This window comes from Pan troglodytes, chromosome 1 (genome assembly GCF_028858775.2).
Source record: "Pan troglodytes isolate AG18354 chromosome 1, NHGRI_mPanTro3-v2.0_pri, whole genome shotgun sequence".
In the NCBI taxonomy this organism is placed as follows: domain Eukaryota; kingdom Metazoa; phylum Chordata; class Mammalia; order Primates; family Hominidae; genus Pan; species Pan troglodytes.
The window spans coordinates 207,872,654-207,899,692 of record NC_072398.2 but is presented as its reverse complement, the minus strand read 5'-3'; the positions used below and the strand labels follow the sequence as shown (position 1 = coordinate 207,899,692).

At 42.0% G+C, this 27,039-nt stretch overlaps 1 protein-coding gene across 17 annotated transcripts in view; it reads right to left on the bottom strand.

The window, feature by feature from the left end:
- Positions 1–27,039, bottom strand: part of LUZP1 (leucine zipper protein 1) — a 93,277-nt gene that overhangs the window by 36,680 nt on the left and 29,558 nt on the right. For 2 of the 17 annotated variants that reach the window (XM_054663680.2, XM_063784832.1), the window contains exon 1: positions 11,964–12,097. The exons of 14 other annotated variants lie outside the window; for them this stretch is intronic. The gene's annotated coding sequence lies outside the window, so the exon portion shown is untranslated. Of the gene's footprint in view, positions 1–11,963; positions 13,218–27,039 lie in introns of those variants that run through there. One more of the 17 variants, XM_063784816.1, reaches the window with a different exon arrangement.

Sequence of the window (27,039 nt, the reverse complement as noted above, 5' to 3'; positions counted from 1 at the left end):
ACAGAAGGATCACTTGAGGCCAGGAGTTCAAGACTAGCCTGGGCAACATAGTAAGACCTTGTCTCTATAAAAAATAAAACAAAATTAGTCAGGCATGGTGGCACACACCTGTGGTCCCAGCTACTTGGGAGGCTGAAGTGGGAGGATAGCTTAAGCCCCAGAGGTCAAGGCTGCAGTGAGCCGAGATCAAGTCACTGCACTCCAGATGACAGAGCAAGACCCTGCTTCAAACATTAAAAAATAGTCTGGGCATGGTGGCTCACGCCTGTAATCTCAGCACTTTGGGAGGCTGAGGCAGGTGGATCACCTGAGGTCAGGAGTTCGAGACCAGCCTGGCCAACATGGCGAAACCCCCCCCTTTACTAAAAATACAAAAATTAACTGGGTGTGGTGGCGCACGCCTGTAATCTCAGTTACTCAGGAGGCTGAGGCAGGAGAATTGCTTGAACCCAGGAGGCAGAGGTTGCAGTGAGCTGAGATCATACCACTGCACTCCAGCCTGGGTGACAGAGCAAGAGTCTGTCTTAAAAATAAATTAATTAATTTTAAAAAGACTTTAAGTAATTGACATTCTTCAACTGAGTAACATTTATAAAATCGACAGTTTCTAATAAAGAAACACCAAAAGACACTTAACACCTACAATGGTGCCAGGCATACATTTGAGTGGGCACTCAATAAAGTTGTGCTGAATGAATGATAACTGAGAGCTTAAAATCCATTAAAAACCACTTAAGGCAGAATAAAATATCCAGGACAAGAGCCAAAAGAAATGACTAGAGACTGTCAAGTTAATTGGAAAAATAAGATTCTAAGGTAGTTCCACTCAAAGTCATACTTAGGGTACCACAAGTGAACACTCTGGATTCAAGCACCACATTATATGTACAGCCAGAGTGAATGCATTAGGGCAGTGACTTAGCACGAGGGTTCTCTCTGCTCAGACCAGCAGCATGCAACCAGCAGCAGCTTGCCCCTTCCCCCAGTTAGTCCCCATTACCAACGCCCTGAAGCCTAGTCACAGAACTACAGCAGTTAAGCCAGGCAGTACTAAAAGTTAGAAGGAAATGAGCATGCCACCTGACACTTTTCTGGCACAGGCTAAGCCGATTAGTTTAGGTTACAAACACAACTACAAGATTCCAGGACACTGAAGAAACTACTCTTTTTCTGCAAACTAAAAATAACCTATTAAAACGGGAGTGTTCCTCAAGTATTTCTGCCCTGCCAGCAACCCAAAGTTCCATTTCCTTAAATCCTTCTAGTCTAGTCTTATTGGATCCAAGTCTCCACACCTCCCCCATCTTCCCAACTCTTCATCCTAATGCTATGAACACAGTAAAAGACCTAAACTCCTTTCCTAACTCATGCTTTTAACATTTCTTTTCTAATAGGCAATCGTGCAGAACTTCTATGGCTCCTGCCTTGTGTAGAACCACAACTGGAAGACATGCTGAGCTGCAGCAAAGAATAATGAAAAACAAAGAAAAACTGAAGGACAAGATGCAGCATGCTCGGGAAGTCAGCTAAATGCTTTTCATTCAGGCAGGAATAGAAGGAGCCTCACCTACCTAGAAGAATACAGCATAAGGACAAATGGTGTCTAGTATAGAGCTAGACTATATTTATCACTTTAGAACAAAGCCATCAAGCGTGTTCTAGAGACAGACTCATGTCCAAATAGCTTTAGTATCCTATAAGAATCATTAGGCTGGCCGGGCGCGGTGGCTCACCCCTGTAATCCCAGCACTTTGGGAGGCCGAGGTGGGGAGATCCCGAGGTCAGGAGTTCGAGACCAGCCTGACCAACACAGTGAAACCCCGTCTCTACTAAAAATACAAAAATTAACCAGGCGTGGTGGTGCATGCCTGTAGTCCCAGCTACTCGGGAGGCTGAGGCAGGAGAATCACTTGAACCCGGGAGGCGGAGGTTGCAGTGGGCCAAGATCACACCACTGCACTCCAGCCTGGGCAACAGAGTGAGACTTTGTCTCCCAAGAAAAAAAAAGCATCATTAGGCTATCTCAAGGTTGAAGTGACATTTTTCAGGGTTAAACAAACTCCCATCATTTAAGCCAAATAAATCAAGATTGAATTGCAGATTTTCTGGTCATACAGAGCTGAGAGAAGGACTCAAATCCTACTACTAGGAAGTGGAAATTCCAAGGAAGCTAGAAAACCCTGTCCTCAGTAGCTCTCCCTGCTCCCAGGCCCTGAGGTAAGCCAGCATTTCCTTTCCAAGGTCAAAAATTAACCATAGACTTTGAACATCCCTGTGCTTTGCAACAGCACCAGGAAAATGCCACAATGCTAAGCCACCCTATATAGACCTAAGACATTTGCTATTCTTGATTATTCCCAAGAGTAGTCACTTGGGATACTCATTAACGTACTTTCTAAAGATCCAACTTTCAAAGTAGTCTTCTCATTCTTATTTTTAACCTTTCACCATCTCTCTTTAAAAAAACAAAAACATTCAGATGTCTTGGAGCACTGAAGAAAAAGAAAACAAAAATTGGCTTATCTATATAATCTACACTCTCAGAAAAATTCCTCCTGAAAAAAAAAAAATTTGCCCTAAGACCACCCAAGGTACACCATGGTAAAGTTTCAATGCACAATCATGCTGTCAGCAAGAGCAAATGGAAAGCTGCAGCCCTTCATCAAACAGCATTAGAACCTTCCAAGATTCGTGAAATCAAAGAATATCAGAGCTGGAAAGATACTTAGGGTGCAATAATCTAGTCTAGCCTTTCATTTTAAAGATGGGGAAAATAAAGCCCAAAGAGAGGAAATGGAGTCTTGAAGCAAAGCTGGACCTAGGACCTAAGTGGCCAGACTCCCAACTCTGGTATCTTCTGCCACACCATACCTCTTCACAAGACTGACTTTAAGGGAGTCAAGTGGCTAAGGAGAGGGTAGGCAAAAGAAAGTAAACATATGGTACCAAGCAAAGAAACCAACTCTCTGTGAATTCTCCTCTGCTGCTTTGTGGTGTGACTCAGGGAGAGTTATTCCTCCTCCAGATGCCTTAATTTCAAGAGTTTTTCTCTTAAATATTACATAATTTTACTAAGAAGCAAGATACAATTATCACTCATGCCTTAATGGGGCCTCCCAACCACTACACAGGTGAAGTCAAAAACAATCGACTACTAGAATGGAAAGACTACAAGAACCCTTAAACAGAAAGATTAACATCATTTTGGGGCAAGGAGGTACATTTTTTAAAAAGATTACTCAACTAGATGGCTCCACTGAAGGAATCCACATCACCTGACTTCATATTCTAGTATCTAGACTTCAAGGAAAATAAGTTCACTTTTCTGACTCTTGGTTTCTTTAACAGTAAAACGAAACGTACAGACTTTCGTTCATTCTAATGCCCTTTCAAACTCTAAATGACCTAACCTTGACAGGAGCCATGACAGTAAAAAAAGGCAAGGTACAAAAGTGTTGAGCTTGCCCAGGTTTGGAGGTTTGCCCCATCATTTAAGCCAAATAAATCAAGCTTGAATTGCAGATTTTCCCATCATACAGAGCTGAGAGAGGGACTCAAATCATACTACTAGGAAGTGGAAATTGCAAGGAAGCTAGAAAACCCTGTCCTCAATAGCCCTCCCTGGGAGCTGGCAGATATGCTTGGGTATCTGCTGGCCTAGTCCTACGCATGAGTCCTAGCAGATGTGCTTACAACCCGACAGTATCAGTGGCATCGTTAAAATTAAAATGGAGAAAACAGTGCATACTTTCTTCAAAAGTATGCCCACTAAAATGTTGGCTGTGACCCCTATAAGGATCTAGCTGGACCATCTGCAGATGGTTTAAATTTGCCATTGCTGATTTTTTTTCTATCCCCTACCTTGATATCAAGTATTTACTGTCTTACTACGAAGTAAATCATATACTTTCTCAATATCCTCATTCTCTTTGTTTTTCTCTTTCATTTTAAGTGCATGTTAGACATTTAAAGATCTATGAAAAATAAACTCTTAGTAACAGGTAAATAACTAGAATTTTCAATAAACACGGAAAAAAGTGTTGAGTGTGAGCAAGCTTTTTACTAAAGCACATCAGTCTATACAGCCAATTCAGCATTCTCCATTCAGAGGCTGCCTCTTCCCAGGGATGTGGCTAATAGTGAAAACAAAATAATGTAAGGAAAGAGGACAAAGGTTTCATTTTCTGCTGTCTCATCGACACATCTTAACATGGAGGACACAGTATATCAGAGATTAAAGTCAGAAGTTAAATCAATGCAAAAGGAAATGCAAGCTCCAATGTCAATTATGAAAAGTAACGAATCTTAAATAAGCAAGTACTTGCCTGCCTGCCTGCCTGCCTACTAAGACTGGGTTGAAGATTATTTCTATCGACAAGGTTACAAACAGTAATTTTCAACACTTCATATGGATATACAATTACCTGGGTACTTGTTAAAATTACAGATTCCTCAGTACCATTTTCAAATCTTCTGATTAAGTGGATCTGTTACAGAGCCCACAGACTGTGCATTCTGATACAGATAGTCCACAGACTATACTTTTTAAAATACTGTGAAGTGTGTATGGGAGGGGGATCATTAGGTCTCCTGGACACATAAATATACGTCTTCTGGAATGGTATAACCCACAGTAAAATATGTGTTCCAAGGATGGCATGCAGGCCAATTTTTAACTGTACCAGACCCACTCCCCTCCCTTCTACCTCCTAAAGCAACTTCTGAAGTCAGTGCTCTCTCTACTCATATAAAGGGCCCTTCTAAATAGTGACTAAAACACACTACGTTGGCTCCTATTTTAGATCCTATTTTAAAACAAGCAAGGCCGGGTGCGGAGGTCATGCTTGTAATCCCAGTACATTGGGAGGATAAGGCAGGAGGATCAGCTGAGCCCAGGAGTTTGGGGCCAGCCTGAGCAACATAGTGAGACCCAACATACTTGCTCCTCCTGTTTTACTTCTCTTCATGGTTCTCAGTATTTCCTGAGATTCATTTCATTTTATATTTACTTACACTCCCTCTCACTGAATGTAAGCTCTATTAGAAAAGGGGCTTCCCCACCACTACCACTATATTCCTAGAACCCAGAACAGTACCTGGCATATGACAGATGCTCCACAGAAGTTTAAATACGAAGAAGGCACCATTTTAGAAAACAAAATAAGTTCTTAGTCTTACACCCTGTTCAGTTTATTGACCATACTGTCAGCTGTACCTTTCATCCTGGATGGACATTCTTGCTTTTGATGTTTACAGAATTCAGGAAAGTGAATATAGGTACCAGCCCAGAGAGGCTCTCTGCTACCTGACTTTCACTATTCTATGGTAATGTGCAATTTCTCCCACAACTGAACTACAACAGAAGTTTAAATGTCTAGCCTACAGATAGATGTTTCCACATGCCTTAAACTCCACAGGAATGAGTTGTCTTTTACTATGTGAGAAGTCAAATGTAATGTTGGCAAATACCAGTGTGAGAGCTACAAGTTTCAACAAAAGCAGCACACTGTATATTGGCAGTCAAAATCACTTCACTCTATTCTGCATTAGGTCAGCCAAACGCTTCCTGTCAAGACTCAGTAACTCTCACCATACATTTTTGTCTATTCATTGGTCTGTGGGCAGTAATGTCTTATAAAGCACATATTACTAAGTGCTTTATATACATCACCCTATTCCTCAAAATAATTCTATAAGAGTTATTATTCTCATTTTAGAGATTACAAAATTGAAGCTCCAAGGCACTTAGCAATTTGCAACTAATAACTAATTAGCAGGGGTGGGATTTGAATTCAGGTCTACCTGACTTTAAATTCTTGGTTTTTTTCACTGTAATTAGTTTAATTCTTAAGGCTTCTCTCACCACCTTCCACCCTCTGCACTAAGCCTGGCACACAGAAAACATTTGATATTTACTGAATCCATGAAAGTTAAAAAGGATAATTTAATTCAAACTCAAGGATCTGTCTAGGATCAAATTCTTCAGCTCCAATTTTAGTTTTGTTTTTTGTTTTTGTTTTTTGTTTTGTTTTGAGACAGAGTCTCGCTCTGTGGCCCAGGCTGGAGTGCAGTGGCACAATCTCAGTTCACTGCAAGCTCCGACTCCCGGGTTCACGCCATTCTCCTGCCTCAGCCTCCCAAGTAGCTGGGACTACAAGCGCCTGCCTCCAAGCCCAGCTAATTTTTTGTATTTTTAGTAGAGACAGGGTTTCTCCATGTTAGCCAGGATGGTCTTGATCTCCTGACCTCGTGATCCGCCCACCTCGGCCTCCCAAATGCTGGAATCCCAAAATGCTGGAATTACAGGCATGAGCCACCGCACCAGGCCCAATTTTAGTTTTAAAAAGAAAAAAAGTGGCCAGGCGTGGTGGCTCATGCCTGTAATCCCAGTACTTTGGGAGGCCGAGGCAGGTGGACCAAGAGGTCAGGAGTTTGAGACCAGCCTGACCAACATGGTGAAACCCTGTCTCTACTAAAAATACGAAAATTAGCTGGCTGTGGTGGCACGTGCCTGTAATCCCAGCTACTCGGGAGGCTGAGGCAGGAGAATCGCTTGAACCTGGGAGGCGGAGGTTGCAGTGAGCCGAGATCGCGCCACTGCACTCCAGCCTGGTGACAGAGCGAGACTCTGTCCCAAAAAGAAAAAAAGAAAAAAGAAAAAAATTAAGTTCATTCAACTCCCTTTTAATTTTTAAAAAAGTGGAAAATACAGGTTTTTCAGTTAAAAAAAAACAAACTGGGTTTATTCCAAAATGGAATCCATCATAACATAATTCATTACTATGGGAATTTGGATATAAAGCAAGTGAAATCATAAAAAGCAGCATAGCTTAGTGTACTAAGACATGGATGTGAAGTAAAATCTGAATTTATTAATAAGTTTCAGCTAAAATAGAGATAAATGAACTTGCCTCCCCATCTAACAATCATGCTCTAAAGTTCAAATGTGCTAATGCTTATAAAAACACTTCATAAATGTAAAGTGTTATACAATATTAATTATTAGTGTTAATTGAGCCTTGAAGACAGAATAAAAGCCTCTAAGGCCAGCATTATTAAAACCCCATTATATTTGGAGCATTATAAGGTAAACATCTTAAACTCAAATTAGTTTATCCTTAAGAAAGAAAGGATGTGGCTTACCCATTACTAACCTTTTTATAATATGTCTAAGTGCTATCTCTCCAATTGGCACTATTAAGTCTCCAATAGCAGAGAACTGGGATACAGACCTCAATATCTTGTTTCACTTTTAGAAGGATTATAATCCTGGCCTCATTGTGGGGGAGGGACACTGGGTTCTATAACTAGATAATAATTCCCTCCTTTCATGCTAAGGCACTTATCTATTCAGAACATTAGATGTCAGATCTGTAATACTGATAAAAAATATTCCAGATTATTTCTTCCAGCTATAAAAGCTGTGCTTCTTAGGCGGAGCCAATAAACATTAACAGCATAAGCCTATATATTGATTAGTCTTTCCTAAGCTAAAGAGAAAATAAACAGAAAATATGCAACAATCTTAAAAGGCTATAGCATCACTCCTAACGAATGTCACAAAGTGCATTTATTGATGACATTGCTGAGACTGATATGAAATGATAAAATATTTTTAAAGCCAATGGATCTGGGTAGATGAGAGACTGTTTAGAAGCTACTGGGATTGTGTGTATGTGGTGGGGCATATTTTAAATAATGATCAAGACAGGACAATCTCATCATTAGACTCACCATTCTCTTATTTTCAGCCCTCAAAAATTAATGACCATTGCCTTATCAAAACCCAGATTATAAAGATGGCAATGAGGCCAGGCGCGGTGGCTCACACCTGTAATCCCAGCACTTTGGGAGGCCAAGGCAGGCAGATCACCTGAGGTCAGGAGTTCGAGACCAGCCTGACCAACATGGAGAAACACCGTCTCTACTAAAAATACAAAATTACCCAGGCGTGGAGGCGCATGCCTGTAATCCCAGCTACTTGGGAGGCTGAGGCAGGAGAATTGCTTGAACCGGGGAGGCGGAGGTTGCAGTGAACCAAGATCATGCCACTGCACTCCAGCTTGAGCAATAAGAACAAAAACTCCATCTCAAAATAAATAAATAAATAAGACAATGAACTTCAGAATCTTGCAACACATTTTAACATGCACATAGCCTTCTTATAATTCAACATTTCCTCCAATCCATCTCGCAACAAAATCCTCCAACTATTCCACTCCTACTAGAGAAACAAATTCCATCCCATCAAATTTTCCTAAGGAAATAAGATCACTTAAAAGATTTTCCTCCCCAGTTCATTCATTTTCTGCATCTGTATCTATATTTATATATGTACTATGTGCCAGAATCACAATGGCATTGTATATCTGCCAGGGCTGAGTTTCAAAGAATACATGTGCACTTAGCAGACAATATTATAAATATTATAAATAAATAAGCAGATTTAGAATACAGGTGACTAACACATAAGTAAGATGTATAAAGGGTTATCCACAATAACTACAGATTAGTCTAAATTCCTTAATGCATCACTCAAAGCCCTGGCAAGCTGGAAGTTATCTTTTTTCCTTCTATGGACAGACTGATCCACTCATTTCCTGAAGACAAATTACTTCATGTTATAACTTTGCCCAGACATTTTCCCTGCCTGGAATACCCTTTCCATCTCATCAAATCTATTCAAGAAATTCAATGCTAATCTCTCTTCAGTGGAACCTTTCCACATTCACTATTTTTTAACTCTACCTTTGTTGATAACCTACTGACATTCGGTATATAAGCATATATTACTATGATAGATGTACTGTTCCTTTATACAGGACATGCATAAACATTTGTGTATGTGTTTATGTCATAATACTCCAAGTAAAACACAAAACTCCTTGAAGGTGCAGAACTGTCATTTCTTTGTATTTTTACCTGTACAATATTATGAATATAATGGTTATTCAATAGAGATCTTTTAAGAAAAAAATAAAAGAGGGAAAGAGAGGCAGGGTTATCCTTGGGATCCACCAAGTTAACAGTTATCTTTTTTTTTTTTTTTTTAGAGATGGGGTCTCACTATATAGCCCAGTATGGTCTTGAATTCCTAGGCTCAAGCAATCCTCCCACCTCAGCCTGGCAAAGTGCTGGGATTTCAGGCGTGAACCACCATGCTCAGTCCCCAAATTAATAGTTTCTTGAAATTAAGCCCTTATCAATGGTCTGAATCCTTCCATTGTTTTATGGAGTACTATTTGTATTCATCAATGGTTTCCCATCACTTAAAATAAAACTCTACAGAATCTGGTTATTGCCACCCCTCCTACTTCATCTCCTATCATATTCTACCATTCTCTCTGAGACCTCTCACTCAATGTTCCATATACATACATTGGCCTCCTGGGTCCTCACTTCAGCCAGCTCATTTCCACCTTAAGGTCTTTCTACCTGGGGGTTGGGCACAGTGGCTCACACCTGTAATCCCAGCACTTTGGGAGGCAGAGGTGGGCAGATCACCTGAGGTCAGGAGTTTGAGGCCAGCCTGGGCCAACATGGTGAAACTCCGTCTCTACTAAAAATACAAAAATTAGCCAGGTGTGGTGGCGGGCACCTGTAATCCCAGCTACTTGGGAGGCTGAGACAGGAGAATCGCTTGAACCCGGGAGATGGAGGTTGTAGTGAGCTGACATCACCCCACTGCAATCCAGCCCGGGCAACAGAGTGAGACTCCATCTCAAAAAAAAAAAAAAAAAAAAAAAAAGATCTTTCTACTTGGAGCTTCCTCTGCCTTCCCTCAGATCTTCCCATGGCAGCTACTGCCTCCTAATTCAAGTCACAGTTCAAATATCATTCCTCAGAAATGCCTTAGCTGACAATCCTAGCTAAAGCTGCACTCCTCTCACATTACTTCCTAGTATATGAAACTTCTCTTTTTCTCCATCTCAATCTGAAATTATTCTGTTGATATGTTTACTACTTGTCTCTCCCAACTAGTATGTAAACTCCATGAAGAGAAGAATTTTGAGTTCTGTTCACCACTGTACCCCAGTGCCTAGCCTGGAATACTAGCTGGTATGCAGAAGGCAGTCAATAAATATTAATCCAAAAAAACCGAGTTTGTTTCCTCTCACCTAATACTGTAGTTCTCCTCAGGTGCAAGAACATTGTTTCCTGCTCCTATTTATTCATTTATTTATTTTATTTTATTTTATTTTTTGAGATGGAGTCTCACCCTCTCACCCAGGCTGGAGTACAGTAGCGTGATCTCGGCTCACCGCAACCTCCACCTCCTGGGTTCAAGTGATTGTCTTGCCTCAGCCTCCCAAGTAGCTGGGATTACAGGCGCATGCCATCACACCCAGCTAATTTTTGTATTTTTAGTAGAGACGAGGTTTCGCCATGTTGGCCAGGCTAGTCTCGAACTCCTGACCTCAGGTGATTCATCTACCTCGGCCTCCCAAAGTGCTGGGATTACAAGCATGAGCCACTGCGCCCGGCCCACACCTGGCTTATTTTTAATTTTATTTTCATGGAGACAGAGTCCCACTATGTTGCCCAAGCTGGTGTTTCCTACCTTTAATCTCCCACAGCATCTAACAGACTAAATGCACTGAAATCACCAAATAACTGCTCAACAAATGAGGACAGAAATATGGTATTTCCTTTTCTGACACCCCCTCCAGTTACATCTTTAAGTCAACAAATACTCATTAAGTACCTACCATGAGTCAGGCAGTGAGCTAGGCATCATTCTAATTTCTTACTTTTTCAATTTGTCATACTCATCAATGATATTCTGAAAGGTCAAACACCTGGTCATAAGCTAAAGAATCCTTGACACTGCCATCCCCAGTCAATCTCATTTTATTGAACAAAGAAATGCAACTAATTACAGCTACCTGCAGGGCACCATATAAACGTACTAGTTACTGTTTATGTCAGGAGACCACACAGAAAACTTTACTGTCCAATTCTTAATATGCGTCTCTTATCTACTATTGTTCTTCAAGAGAACACTTCTTGTTTAAAAAAAAAAAAAAACTATAAAAGACATTCCTGAGAAATCTGGAGACATCTGAATATGGGCTGATAAAGAAAAACAATTTTTTAGGTGTGGTAATGGTATGGTGGTTACATAGCAGATTATCCTTATTATTTAGGGTGACACATCTGCAGCTTGTCAAATTGTTCAGAAAAAACTTTGTTGTGATATATAGAGAGACACAGATACTAACAGCAACTTAAGTATAATAAGGCAAACAGTTGACAATTACTGAATTCCAATGAATAGTCTAATAAGTATTCTATCAACTTTTCTATGTTTTAAATTTTTCATAAGAAGTTGCTGAGAAGAAAATGTTTATTTTAAGAAGATTATTAGGTGCAATTTTCTAGCTATAACTACTTGATGGTCTTTAATACAAGCTTTTACATATAATTAGACCAAAACTGATCCAGAAAATACTACAGGACTCAGAAACTGAACCACTAAAACGCAAGAAATACTGACATAAGTAGTAAGGAACCCAAGGCAAAAACCTGGGCAAAAGCCTAGACTAGGTCCCTTCTTCTTAACCAGCCTTGGGCTCAGAAAAGAAAGACACTCTATTTTGGAAGCCTGCTTCTAGAAAGCACAACACATGAAGACCCAATCTTTCAGCCTTATCCTCCCAAGGAGATAAGGCTATGATGGGAAACTAAACTACAAAATCACAGTGACGATATATACGAACAGATCTTTCTAAGCTCACAAGCATTTTAAAAATATAATTTAATTATTATTGCTATTATTACTTAGGCAGATATTAAGAACTATAATCACAACCACCAGTGTAATAATTGATTCAAGCTAAGATTATCAGTGGATGCTAAAACCATTTGGTTGGAAAATAGGATATTTATACTCTCTCAAAGTCACCGTAGAGATTTCTCACAAAGGGAAGTAGGGATCCCTACAACGGAAAGATAAAACTTACCATCAACAATGAGACAGACTGGGCGCAGTGGCTCATGCCTGTAATCCCAGCACTCTGGAAGGCCGAGGCGAGTGGATGACTTGAAGTCAGGAGTTCGAGAACAGCCTGGCCAAAATGGTGAAACCCTGTTTCTACTAAAAATACAAAAATTAGCCAGGCATGGTAGCACACACTTGTCATCCCAGCTTCTTGGGAGGCTGAGGCGGGAGGATCACTTGAACCTAGGAGGGGGAGGCTGCAGTGAGCCGAGATCGTGCCACTGCACTTCAGCCTAAGCAACAGAACGAGACTCCATCTCAAAAATAAATAAATAAATAAATAAAGAGATAGACTGACATTATATGACTCCCAATACAACACAAGAGGAAGTACACAGCAGCATCTATGTAATATTTCTTCCCAAAAATGTCTACCCTGAATCTAAGTACAAGAAAACAATCAGACAAATCCGATTTATGGGACATTATAACTGGCCTGGACTCTTCCAAAGGAGAATGTTATTAAAGATATACACACAAACAAGTTAGAAAGGACTGCTCTAGATCAGGGGTCTGCAAACTAAAGTTTTATAGGAACACAGCAATGCCCATTTGTTTATGAATAATTTATGGCTGTTTTTCCCTCACAAGAGACAAGATGGCCCACAAACCTGAAAATAGTATCTAGCTCTTTACAGAAAAAGTCTGCTGACTCCTACTCTAGATTAAAACAGACACAAGGCCAGGCACCGTGGCTCACACCTGTAATCCCAACACTCTGGTAGCCCAAGTCAGGAGGACCACTTGAGCCCAGGAGTCTGAGACCAGCCTGGGCAACACAGCAAGACCCCATTTCCATAAAAAATTTTAAAAATTAGCCGGGTGTGGTGGTGCACGTCTGCGGACCCAGCTACTCAGGAGGCTAAAACAGGAGGATCACTTCAGCCCAGGAGATGGAGGCTACAGTGAAGTATGAACACACCACTGCACTCCAGCTTTGGTGAAAAAGTGAGACCCAGTCTCTTAAAAAATAAACAAGGCCAGGTGTGGTGACTTACCCCTGAAATCCCAGCACTTTGGGAGATCGAGGCAGGAGGACTGCTTGAGCCCAGGAGTTCGAGACCAGCCTGGGCAACATAGTGAGACCCTGTCTCTACAAAAAAATTTTTTTAATTAGCCTGGCATGGTGGCGCACGCCTGTGGTCCCAGCTACTTGGGAGAGGCTAAGGTAAGAGAATTGCTTGAGCCCAGGAAGTTAAGGCTGCACTGAGCCATGATCAGGCCACTATACTCCAGCCTGGGGGATGGTGTGAGACCCTGTCTGAAACAAACAAAAATAGCAGTGGAAATTAGTTGCCATGCTTTTTTTTTTCCCAACTTTTAAGTTCAGGGGTACATATGCAGAATGTGCAGGTTGGTTACACAGGTAAATTGTGTGCCACAGCGGTTTGCTGCACAGATCATCCCATCACCCAGGTACTAAGCCCAGCATGCAGTAGCTATTCTTCCTGATGCTCTCCCTCCTCCCACCCCTGCCATGCTTTATTAACCAATGAAAGCTCAATACAAAAACTCAATCCCCTGGAGTATGTTTCAAGAAGAATCTGTGTGACAAGGAACTATCACCAACAAAACAAATACCAATCCACAATTCTTTGTTTGGGGCTAAATGTGTTTTGAAATTCAAAATTTTTCAAACTTTGGAAACTTAAGGACTGGGGCAGCACCCAATAGGCAAACACATTAATATTTCTACAGTTAAATATGTGAATAATCATAATAAAAAGTGAAATAAAGATTATAAATAGCCTGCTTCAATTCAGGTCAGGTTTTGCCAGGAAGCAAATTACTTTATTCATTTTAAATGCATTTTGGCTTTTAGAATTACATACAAAGAACTATGGATTCCTTAGGAATATTCTACACTTGTATTCAAACCATTTAATCAGCCTACACTAGTACCTACTTATGGGGTGGAGTTGGGTAGACTTCAGAGATTTTCCAAGAGAATTGTATTTGTGATTCCAACATAGTTGCATATTCTATTGAAGATTCAGAAAAACCACATTAATATGAACAAGTGGTTAGGAACAGGCATGGTACTGGAATACATCATTTTAATCAGGATTCAAAGCAACCAGAGAGAACATGGGTTGGGATAGTGTAAAAGCACTCACGTTGGACCGGAGTTGCTGTACATATATCATAGGTAGCCAATTCAAGAGCTTAGAGATACATGTAACTGTTGAAGGCTGCAAATAGGTCCTTAAAGGAAGGGAATATTATTAAAATTTTAAATTATGCATCAACTTATACCTAAAATATGTAACAAATATATGTTGGTTTTACTTGATGCTATAAATTATTAGGGATCAGAATTTGGAGACAAATTACTATAACCCTTAGTTGAGAAGCTGGTAAATTCTTGATATAACTCCTTAACCAGACTAACTTAGTAACCCATGACAAAGTAGTATACTGGAAATAGTGGTGAACTGAAAGTCCAGGAGACCTCAATTCTCATCTCAATTCTGCTAGTACCTAATTATACCACCTGACCCAGAAACATAGTAGACACCCAGCAAATAGTTTGCTAAATCAATGAGCTTTTTTGTGCCTCTAATTCATCATTTGTGTCACAGAACACTAGATTAAAGAAATTTAAAGGTTTGGTTTAGCTATAAATTCTTAAATAAAAATGCAGGTTTATTCAAATGATTAGAGTTAGTCAGAATTAATAACGACTAATTTTAAAGAAACAGACAGGGCCAGGCGCAGTGGCTCACACCTGTAATCCCAGCACTTTGGGAGGCTGAGGCGGGCAGATTCCGTCTTAAACACACACACACACACACACACACACACACGCACACAGAGGGTCCTTCATTAAAGAGGAAAAAACAAAAACAACTTTCCAACAAACGTAAAACAGCATTACATAGGTTCTGTAGTAAGAACAAATGAGAGGGAGTATAATCTGATCTATAACATGTGCCCCCCCGGAACCTTATCAACTCAAACTTTAGTATTGTGTGACCTTAAAGATTAGTCCAAATCATTCACTTTACAGATGAGAAAACTGACTCTGAAAAAATTACATAATATGCCCAAGGTCATACTCTCTGGCCGCGACAATGACAGGACTAAAACCCAAAGTTCCGTCGGGCACGGTGGCTCACGCCTGTAATCCCAGCACTTTGGGAGGCCGAGGTGGGCGGATCACGAGATCAGGAGATCGAGACAATCCTGGCTAACACAGTGAAACCCTGTCTCTACTAAAAATACTAAAAATACAAAAAAGTAGCCGGGCGTGGTGGTGGGTGCCTGTAGTCCCAGCTACTCAGGGAGGCTGAGACGGGAGAATGGCATGAACCCGGGAGGCGGAGCTTGCAGTGAGCCGAGATCGTGCCACTGCACTCCAGCCTGGGCAACAGAGCAAGACTCCATCTCAAAAAAATAAAATAAAAGTTCCCCAGTTCCCAGTTAAATGCTTACTTCCTTTCTTGTAATCAAAGGCTTCTAGAACTGCATAACAACAATGGTGCTATCTGTCATATGGCAATCACTTCAGTCAACATATGCTCTGTCAGAACCTCTAGTTCCACTATATCATCTTTATACATGGCATGGGCAATGAACTCTAGGCAATTAAATAAAAAAACCCACATAGAAAGTATTTCCAAATCCTATATCCAGTAAGAGACGAGTATCCAGAATATACAGAGAGATACAGAGAGCTTACGACTCAATAATAAAAAATATCCAACTAAAAATGGGCAAAGGATTTGCACAGGCATTTCTTCAAAGAAGATATACGAATGGCCAATAAGCATATGAAAAGATGCTCAACATCATTAACTGTTAGGAAACTGCAAATCAAAACCAAAATGAGGCGAGGCATGGTGGCTCACACCTGTAATCCCGGCACTTTGGGAGGCTGAGGCGGGTGGATTACCTGAGGTCAGTTCAAAACCAGCCTGGCCAACATGTCGAAACCCCACCTCCACTAAAAATACAAAAATTAGCCGGGTGTGGTGGTGGGCACCTGTAATCTCTGCTACTCAGGAGGCTGAGGCAGGACAACTGCTTGAACCCGGAAGGCAGAGGTTGCAATGAGCCAAGATCGCGCCACTGCACTCCAGCCTGGGCGACAAGAGTGAAACTCCATCTCAAAAAAAAAAAATGAGATGACACTTCATCCCCACTGGTATGGCTATAATTTAAAAAAGACAGACAATAACAAGTGTAAGAGAATGCAGAGAAACTGGAACCCTCATAGATTGCTATTGAGAATGTAACATGATACAGACACTGTGAAAAATGTCTGACAGTTTGTCAAAAAGTTAAACATAGAGGTACTATATGACCCAGCAATTCTACTCTAGGAATTACATCCCCAAAAATGAAAACTTATGTCCATACCAAAACTTGTAGAAGTATTCATGACAGCCAAAAAGTGAAAAATGTCCATCAACTAATAAACAGATAAACAAAATGTATTACTGTTACTATTAATTTATCTTGAGATGGAGTCTTGCTCTGTTGCCCAGGTTGGAGTGCAATGGCACGATCTCAGCTCACTGCAACCTCTACCTCCCAGGTTCAAGCAATTCTCCTGTCTTAGCCTCCCGAGTAGCTGGGATTACAGGTGCATGACATCACGACTGGCTAATTTTTTTTGTATTTTAGTAGAGATGGGGTTTTACCGTGTTGCCCAGGCTGGTCTCGAACTCCTGAGCTCAGGCAATCCACCCGCCTCAGCTTCCCAAAGAGCTAGGATTATAGGCGTGAGCCACCGCACCCGACCACAAAATGTAGTATTATTATACAATGGGTTATTAGCCCTAAAAAAATAAAACAAAGTACTGATAGATACTACAAAATGTGGATGAACCTGGAAAACACTATAGCAAATGAAAGAAGTCAGATACAAAAGTCTACATATGGTATGATTCCATTTATACAAAATGTCCAGAATAGGCAAATCCATGGAGATAGAAAGTAGATTATGATTGCCAGGGGCTAGAATAGCAGAGAACGGAGAGTGACTGCTAATGAGTATGGGTTTCTTTTGGGGGTGATAAAAATGTTCTGAAATTAAATAATGATGATGGTTGCACAACCCTGTGAATGTATTTTTTTTAAAGCACTGAATTATACACATAAAATGATTTTTATGGTATATGGATTATGTGTTTGTGTGTGTGTGTGTGTATATATATATAAAAATATATATATATATAAATGAGGCCAGGCACAGTGGCTCACGCCTGTAATCCCAGCACTTTGGGAGACTGAGTTCAGACTGCCTAAGCTCAGGAGTTCGACACCACCCTGGGCAACGGTGAAACCTCGTCTCTGCTAAAAATACAAAAATTAGCCAGGGATGGTGGCACGTGCCTATAGTCCCAGCTACTCGGGAGGCTGAGGCAGGAGAATCGCTTGAACCCGGGAGGTGGAGGTTGCAGTGAGTCAAGATGGCACCACTGTACTTCAGCCTGGGTGACAGAGCAAGACTCCATCTCAAAAAAAAAAATATATATATATATATATATACATCATATGTATATTTTGTATATATAATGTGTGTGTATATATATAGATTATATATAGATATAGATTTTTTTTTCCACACACACACAGACACCAAAGCGTACTTCCCACTCATTTCCCATTCATGCCCTCTCTGGTTGGAAAAAGTAAAATGCCAACACAAGGTGAAAGCATCAAGGTCTCAATTCAGTATCTATTGAGCAAGGCATGTACTATAAAGTGGGAATACAGAGATAGTCTGATCTTATGATATTCAGTTTATTATAAATAAAGTACGCAAATAATTACAACACAATGTGTTAAGTGCAACAACAGATGTACAAAGGGCAGAAGGAGGTATAGGTGACCCTTGAACAACATGGGTTTGAACTGCACAGGTCCATTTACAGATGGATTTTCTTCTACCTTCACTACCCCAAGACAGCAAGACCAACCCTTCCTCTCCCTCCTCAGCCTACTCAATGTGAAGATGACAAGGAAGACCTTTATGATGATCCTCTTCCACTTAATGGATAGTAAATATATTTTCTCCTGCTTTTGATTTTTGTAACAATTTCTTTAGCTTAATTTATTATAAGAGTACAAGTATATAATACATACAACACAGAAAATATGTGGGTCTAATATAGTGGTTCACACCTGGAATTCCAACACTTTGAGAGGCTGAAGCAAGAGGATTGCTTGAGGCCAGGAGTTCGAGACCAGCCCTGGCAACATAGCAAGACCTCGTCTCTACAGGGAAATTTTAAAAATTAGCTGGGCTTGGTGGCACGTACCTATAGACCCAACTACTTAGGAGGCTGAGGTGGGAGGATCACTTGAGCCTGGGAGGCTGAGACTGCTGTAAGCTGTGCTCATGCCACTGTATACCAGTCTGGAGGGCAGAGCAAAATTCTGTCTCAAGAAAAAAAAAAAAAAAAAGTGTTAACTGTTTATGTTATTGGTCAACAGGAGGCCATTAAGTTTTGGAGAAGTCAAAGGTTACACTCAGGCCTTGGAGTAAGGGCTGGGTGTATTTTCAAGTTGAGGGACCACCCTACTACTACCCCCACATCATGGTGTTTCCTCCAGGAGTCCAGGAGCCTTGCCATTCCTCTTGGTGCTTCCTTCAGGAGTTGAAGGGCCTGGCTATTCTTCTCACTCCTGTAGTAGCACCTATCCAGACTCTCTGCTGTTTTCTGACTTAGGGCAACTACAACCATGGCTGACAAATGGTAGCTACTCACATGGGTGGAAGAAAGGGTACTACACATATTACACATATGTACTACACATATTACACTTACACCAAGCTCCTGGCCATCTCTTGTGGCTTCAAGCAGAACCCCAAGCAGTTCATGATCACCTGGATCTTGCAGATGCACAACCAGTGGGCCACGCCCTGTCCTTGAACTCCTGGGAGCTGGTGGTGCTAATCGGCAACTTGACTCACAATGCCGTCTTCAACTACCACTGCAATGCCTTGTGGGAAAGTGGCATGGCACTGCTTGCCTGGCTGCTCAGAGCCTGGTGCCAGCGCTAAAAGTCCTTCCTGCCCTTTGAGGCCACCGAGCTGCCTTTCTAGCCCTGGACCACCACGGAGGAGGGCATCCAGCTGGTGTGCAAGACAGGCATGCTCGACTGGATCTACTGTGAGCCCCTCTCGGCCTCCTTGGACCCCTTGTCCCCCTCACATGAGCCAGTGGCACCCAAGGACATGCCCTTCACTCAGGGCCTACAGCAGTGTCTGCTGCTGGCAACACCTGCTGCTGGCAGCACCCTCAGAGCTACATCTCTCCCTGGTCACTCTGCTAGAGGCCATGATGGAGCTCAGACCATCTCCAGCGTTGGCCTGCTCTGGCATCAGAGCCAGTCACGCCACACCAGGCTCATGCTGGAGCCCAATCCAATGCTCAAGCACCTCACAGGCTGGCTCCTTAGCCACAGTGTGCCCAGGGAGAAGGTGGATAAAGAGCTCACCAAGGTCCTCCTGGAGCTGTACGGCAAAGAGGCCAAGTACAACCACAGCTACCTGGTCTGTGGGCTGGGAGACGAGCAGTCCCTACCACCCCTCTACTCTGACCAGGCCAGCAGGTTGGAGCCACCCATGCGTGACAACTAGCCCTCAGCCTGGCTCTTGGAGAATGGGACACGGCCTGGCCCCACATTCCTGGAAGGTGGGGGAAAGGAGGAAGGCTAGATTTCAGGAAACCTGCTTTCTGCTTTGAGTTCAGGGGAGCCAGGCAAGGGAGCCTGGGACCTTGTAGGGGAGACAACAAGCCTTGGGCAGTGCCCTTCCAGTGTATCCCTTGAGCCTCCTGTGGGCAAGCCACACCCTCATGCCATGTTCAAGGGACCCAAGAAGACAAGTGTGTCCTTGCCCTCAACCACTCACATGGGTATCACTGGTCAGAGCTGATGAGGCGAGCAAGCCACATCAGTGGCCAATTGCAATGAGTCTCTGGTGTCCCTGGAGGGAGTGAGAGCACCCAAGGACATAGTATTCAGTGTGTTACATTTTGGCCTGGGCAGCAAGGTGGGTGGGCACAGCGGTGCAGCCACCCCTCTGCCACATGGGCCACCAAAGCACTACAGGCCAAGCAGGGAGATCTCATGGTCCATAACATAAAATCATCTTGAAGTTTTTACTCTAATTTTTGTGTTTTTTTGGAAACAGGGTCCCAATGTCCCCCAAGCTAGAGAGCAGGGGCGAGATCATAGTTCACTGGAGCCTTGACCTCCTGGGCTCAAGCGATCCTCTCACCTCAGCCTCCCAGGCAGCTGGGACCACAGGCACACACCACAGTGCCCAGCTAATTTTTTTTTTTTTTTTTGAGACAGTTTTGCTTTTGTTGCCCAGGCTGGAGTGCAATGGCGCCATCTCCAGCTCACTGCAACCTCCGCCTCCCGGGTTCAAGCAATTCTCCTGCCTCAGCCTCCCATGTAGCTGGGATTACAGGCATGTGCCACCACACCTGGCTAATTTTGTATTTTTTTAGTAGAGACAGGGTTTCTCCATGTTGGTCAGAGTGGTCTTGAACTCCCAACCTCAGGTGACCCACCCGCCTCAGCCTCCCAAAGTGCTGGGATTACAGGCATGAGCCACCGCATCCAGCAAAAGCCCAGCTAATTTTTAAAAATACTTTGTAGAAACAGGATCTTGCTACATTGCCCAGGCTGGTCTCGTACTCCTGGACTCAAGTAATCCTCCTGCCTTAGACTCCCAAAGTGCTGGGATTACAGGCATAAACCACCGCACCTAGCCTACTCTAAATTTTAAAAGGTCTTTTTAATGCATTATTTTTAGTTAATATTTTATTTTGTGGATACATGACACTTTAATTTTGGTGACAGTCATTTCTCTTTTTGTAATGGTTTTTCTCTTAAGGCAATTTTTTTCTTTTTGGCATTGCCTCCCACTTTGAAAGCACATTTTTGCTGTATGATCACTGAGGAAGGAGCTGCCAGTCCCTTCTGATGAGTCTGGTTTCTCCAGGTGCATATGTGGCCTCAGGATAATCTGAGTTCTGAATCGGACTTTAGGGTATGATGGGGCCAGAATTACACATTACAGCTTGCGAGAACAGAGCCCTGGTGGTCTGGCTTCACACCTGAGGTGCTGGGCACACAGGCATCCAATAAATGGTGGGTGCATAAAATATATATATATATATATATATATATATATATATATATACACACACACACACACACACACACACAGATTTTTGACAGCACCAGAGGGTTGGCACCCCTAACTCCCACATTGTTCAAGAGTCAACTGCAACTTACTATGGATCAGGGAAGGTCTCACAGAAGAGAAGATACCTAAAGGTAGATTTTAAAGAATGAATAGGCCAGGCACGGTGGCTCATACCTATAATCCTGGCACTTTGGGAGGCTGAGGCAGCAGGAGGATCACTTGAGCTCAGGAGTTTGAAACCAGCCTGGGCTACATGGTAAGACTTCGTCTCTTTTTTTTTTTTTTTTTTTTTTTTTTTTGACAGAGTCTTACTCTCTTGTCCGGGGTGGAGTGCAGTGGCATGATCTCCACTCACTGCAACCTCCGTCTCCTGGGTTCGAGCAATTCCCCTGCCTCAGCCTCCAGGGTAGCTGGGATTTCAGGTACCTGCCACCAAGCCCAGCTAATTTTTGTATTTTTAGTAGAGACGGGGTTTCACCACATTGGCCAGGCTGGTCTCGAACTCCTGACCTCGTGATCCACCTGCCTAAGCCTCCCAAAGTGCTGGGATTACAGGCATGAGCCACCGTACCTGGTCTGTGGTAAAATTTAAGCTGACTCTTTTAAAATGAGTAGAATCTATGTATAAAAAAGAAAAATGACTAGATTTTCAGATATACTAAGGAAATAATAAATAGTGGGCAAAATACAACTGGAAATGCACATACTTAGTTTGGCACAGCCAGAGTAACCCAGATTGCTGAAGTGGCACTGACTAGTTACTGGTGATGGTATGACTTTAGTAGAAACACTGTCTATAGTGTTTTAGTTGCTTCAGTTGTTTTTTGCACATATTCTTACCATAAACATCCCTCTAGGATTGTTATGCTAGATAAAACCTTTGTGCCAGGCTATCTGTTTACCATCCTTATTTCATTTTTACAACAAATCTGAGATAAGTATTAATATCCCAATTTTACCTAGAAACTCAACTTCAGAAAGGTTCATAACAGTTCACAGTAATACATCCCAGCATTCTGTTAGGTGTTACAAATTTATTATCTCATTTAACTCTTCAAACAACCCTAAGAACTAGGTATTGTTGGTACTTCTATTTTACAGATGAGAAAACTGAGGTTCAGGGAGGTTATGCAATTTGCTCAGGGTCACAGTGGTCTTAAGAGGCAGAACTGAGAATTAAAATTCAGGACTGCCTTATCCTAAAGCTCTCTTCCATTACAGTATAATGCTTTATCTATCTTCAATCATAACTCAGTCTAATCCAATATGCTTTGAATGTTATACTCTCTGCATTTCCAGTAACTAATATGGTAGTAGCCTCTTGCAAGGACAGGTACAATACACATTTGCTGAAGACAGTGCTTTTACGTATTAAATATAAGGGAAGGCTACAGCCAGAGAAATGCTAGCCAAGAGAAGCCCCAACACAAGGTGACTTCTCAAAGACTCTTCTTTTCAGGTTTTTCCAAAGGATATGGAAGAGTCTCCAATGCTATAGCATACTAGCTTGAGGGAGAAATGCAAATAAATCTTTTCATCGAAGAGATGGAAAGAGTACATCTGACCAAGATCTGGTTACAGCAATGCAGAGATCTTGCAGTACATACTGCAGCAAAATCAGGTGCTGACAGCTGAGAGATATCAAGTGGCATAAGGCTGTAAGAAGGGAAAAAAGCCCTAGAAATACTTAAGATTCCAAAAATGTCTCTAAACGACTGCAAGAAACTGACACACGACAAAAGAGTGGGATTCTATTAAATCCATTTAAGAGTTAAATTGGTGAAACAACTCACATAACACCAACAGAACATACTGGTAGCTCATGTCTCCTCTCATTTTACCTTTTTTCACATAAAAAGGTAAGCTGTCTTCCCAGTTCCCGGCAAACGTGATATCCTTCAAATATTGTTTCTCAGCTTCCCAGATGGCTAGGCTAGACTAGGACATAAGAAATATGCAGTAACATGCTCCCCACCTCCCATCTAACAGCAGGAAGAGAATAAAAAACCAAAAGAAGAAAGGAGTAGCCAGCAATGATCTCTTCTCTCATTCCAAATACCACAGGTTAGTCCTGCTTATTATATAAGAGAGGTAACTATTAGAACACATCCCAAGTCTTTTTATTTTTCTCTTTCAGGTTGGGGTTAAGGAATGTTTTAAATTGTATTTCTTTTCATTTTGGTGGGGGGTTTGGGGGGATTTTTTGGTTGTTTTTTCTTTGCTCTGTCTTGCTCTGTCACCCAGGCTGCAATGCAGTGGTGGCATGATCACAGCTCACTGCAGCCTCAACCTCCCAGACTCAAGTGATCTTCCCACCTCAGCCTCCCAAGTAACTGCGACCACAGGCACATGTCACCACGCCCAGCTAATTTTTTGTATTTTGTGTGTTTGTAAAGACAGGGTTTCACCATGTCGCCCAGGCTGGTCTCAAATTTCTGGGCTCAAGGGATCCTCCTGCCTCAGCCTCCCAAAGTGCTGGGCTTACAGGTGAGCCACTATGCCCAGCCTATTTCTTTTAATTTTGTTCTGGTGTGCTTAAATAAGTTTCTTCATGGATTTCTTTGTAAAACAAGACTTAATATAACAGACTCTAGACCCTACCTCTCTCATAGGAATGCTATTTGAAGGAAATGTTAAAGTACTTGAAAAACTTAAAAGCATAACACAATAATAATAGGTAATATTTATTGTGTTTGTTTTGTGTCATTTAAAGCCCTTTGCGTGAACTAACGTATTGTCTCACAACAACCCTATGAGGCAGATACTATTAATCTCTTTTTTTTTTTTTTTTTTTTTGAGACGGAGTCTTACTCTTGTTGCCCAGGCTGGAGTGCAATGGCGCAATCTCAGCTCACTGCAACCTCCGCCTCCTGAGTTCAAGTGTTTCTCCTGTCTCAGCCTCCTGAGTAGGTGGGATTACACGTGCATGCCACCACGCCTGGCTAATTTTTGTATTTTTAGTAGAGACAGGGTTTCATCATTATTGGTCAGGCTGGTCTCGAACTCCTGACCTCAGATGATCCACCTGCCTCAGCCTCCCAAAGTGCTGGAGGATTACAGGCGTGAGCCACTGCAGCTGGCCAACCTCATTTTTAAGATGAGTAAACTGAGGCCCAGAAAAACAGAGTTCCTTTCCCTAGTTTACACAAATATTATATGGTAGAGCTGGAATTCAAACTCAATTCATTTGAGTCAATAAATTTGAGTATACATTACTCAAATATACTTATGTAATGAAAATTATGTTAGAATATTACTACACATGGATTAAGGAAGCAAACACAATAACCTAGTAAAACATTCAACAAATAATTTGAATTCTTTGTCCTCACCATCATAACACCACCATCTTTTTTTCCAAGACAGAGTCTCCCTCTGTCACCAGGCTGGAGTGCAGTGGCGCGATCTCGGCTCACTGCAACCTCCACCTCCTGGGTTCAAGCGATTCTGCTGCCTCAGCTTCTCGAGTAGCTGGGACTACAGGCACATGCCACCACGCCCAGCTAATTTTTGTATTTTTAGTAGAGACAGGGTTTCACCATGTTGGCCAGGATGGTCTCGATCTCTTGACCTCATGATCTGCCTGCCTCAGACACCCAAAATGCTGGGATTACAGGCGTGAGCCACCACGCCCAGCCCATGCACCATTATCTTTATGCATTCTGAGATTAACATGTAACAGATAAATTTATGCGGAACATAGGCTCTGGAGTCACACAAACCTAGTCACATGACGTCACTTAATAGCCGTATGGACAAGTTACTTAACTGCGTCTCAGTGTCCTCATGTGTAAAATAGGGATAATACCTATCACACAGAATTTAAGAACTAAATGGGACCCCCATGCGGTGCCTCACACCTGCAATGCCAGCACTTTGGGAGGCCAAGGTGGGAGGATCACTTGAACCCAGGAGTTTGAGATCAGCCTGGGCAACATGGCAAAACCCCATCTCTATCAAAACAATACAAAAATTAGGTGTAGTGGTGTGTGCCTACAGTCCCAGCTACTTGGGCGGTAGAGGTGGCAGGATCACCTGAGCCCGGGAAGATCAAGGCTGCAGTGAGCAGTGATCACACCACTGTACTCCAGCCTTGGTGACAGAATGAGACTCTGTCTCCAAAAAAATAATAATAATAGGCTGGGCGCGATGGCTCACGCCTGTAATCCCAGCACTTTGGGAGGCCGAGGCAGGCGGATCACGAGGTCAGGAGCTCAAGACCATCCTGGCTAACATGGTGAAACCCCATCTCTACTAAAAATACAAAAAATTAGCCAGGTGTGGTGGCGGGCACCTGTAGTCCCAACTACTCGGGAGGCTGAGGCAGGAGAATGGCGTGAGCCCGGGAGGCGGAGGTTGCAGTGAGCCGAGATCACGCCACCGCACTCCAGCCTGGGTGACAGAGTGAGACTCCGTCTCAAAAATAATAATAATAATAATAATAATAACTACATGGGCTTTAAGAAATGCTTAATGCTGGCCTGGCACGGTGGCTCATGCCTGTAATCCCAGCACTTTGGGAGGCCGAGACGGGTGGATCACTTTAGGTCAGGGGTTCCAGAGCAGCCTAACCAACATAGTGAAACCCCATCTCTACTAAAAATACAAAAATTAGCAAGGCATGGTGGTGGGAGCCTGTAATCCCAGCTACTCGGGAGGCTGAGGTAGGAGAATCACTTGAACTCAGGAGGCAGAAGTTGCAGTGAGCCGAGATCGCACCACTGCACTTCAGCCTGGGGTGACAGAGCAAGACTCTATCTCAAAAAAAAAAAAAAAGAAAAAGAAATGCTTAATGCTTTAAGAAAGTTGGCCAAAGCCAGGTGCTCACACCTGTAAACCAAGCAAGCACTTTGGAAGACTGAGGTGGAAGGATCACTTGAGGCCAGGAGTTTGAAACCAGCCTGGGCAACATAGTAAGACCCAGTCTCTACCCAAAAAAAAAAAAAAAAAAAAAAAATTAAATGGATTATAAACTCATCTCAGAATAGTTGTTGGCACATAGTAAGTGCTAAGCAAACACTATTAGCTACTACTGTTAATATTTTTATTTCATTTTTCTTTGCCATTTTCCATGTAAACAAGTATCTAAAAAATGTTTGCCTCAAAGCTATCAAGTAATCTTGAAATGGGCATATGTTTCACATTTCACATTTCAGTGTCTCCATACTTTGGTAATATTTTCCAGTAAATTTATAATCCATGTAACTAATATTGCTGCCTATGCAAGCATCTCTTCTACCATTTTGAACTTAAGAAATACAAGAATACAATAGCTACATTGTGTTTCTTATGTGTAGTGATAATACTGCAAACCCTTATCTCTTAATATAAACTGCCACATTTCTAATTACATGAGAGTCACTCTGTATGGCTTTTCATCAAATGCCCCAAATTAAAATAGGTAGTGTCTTCTTAAAATTACTTACTTTTTCATTTGACAAATCTCAGACCCAAAAGGTAAAGGGACTTGTGACTTGCTCAAGTTCATACAGGTAGATAATGACAAAGACTGACCCGGAACCTTCAGACTGAGTTCAAAGCTCTTTTTCATCTCTCTGGGCTGAATAATTCCATTTCTTGTCAGGGGAGGTGATAAACATCTGAAAATAGTGAATGACTCAAATCTCCCAAGGTTAAAAAAAAATTTCATGAAGACAATCTTCAAAGGTCATTTAATGTAGCACAACAAAACAACGACGACCAAAGTGGCATAACTCAGTACTGTTTCCTTCTCAAAAAATCAGGTCATCTCGAAAATTTGCTTTACTAAATTTGTATTAGCCTAACACAAATCTCATGCTACTTCTTCCCAGCTATCTCTGCAACTTTCTGAAACTGGGCAACTTCAGCTCAAAATTCAATG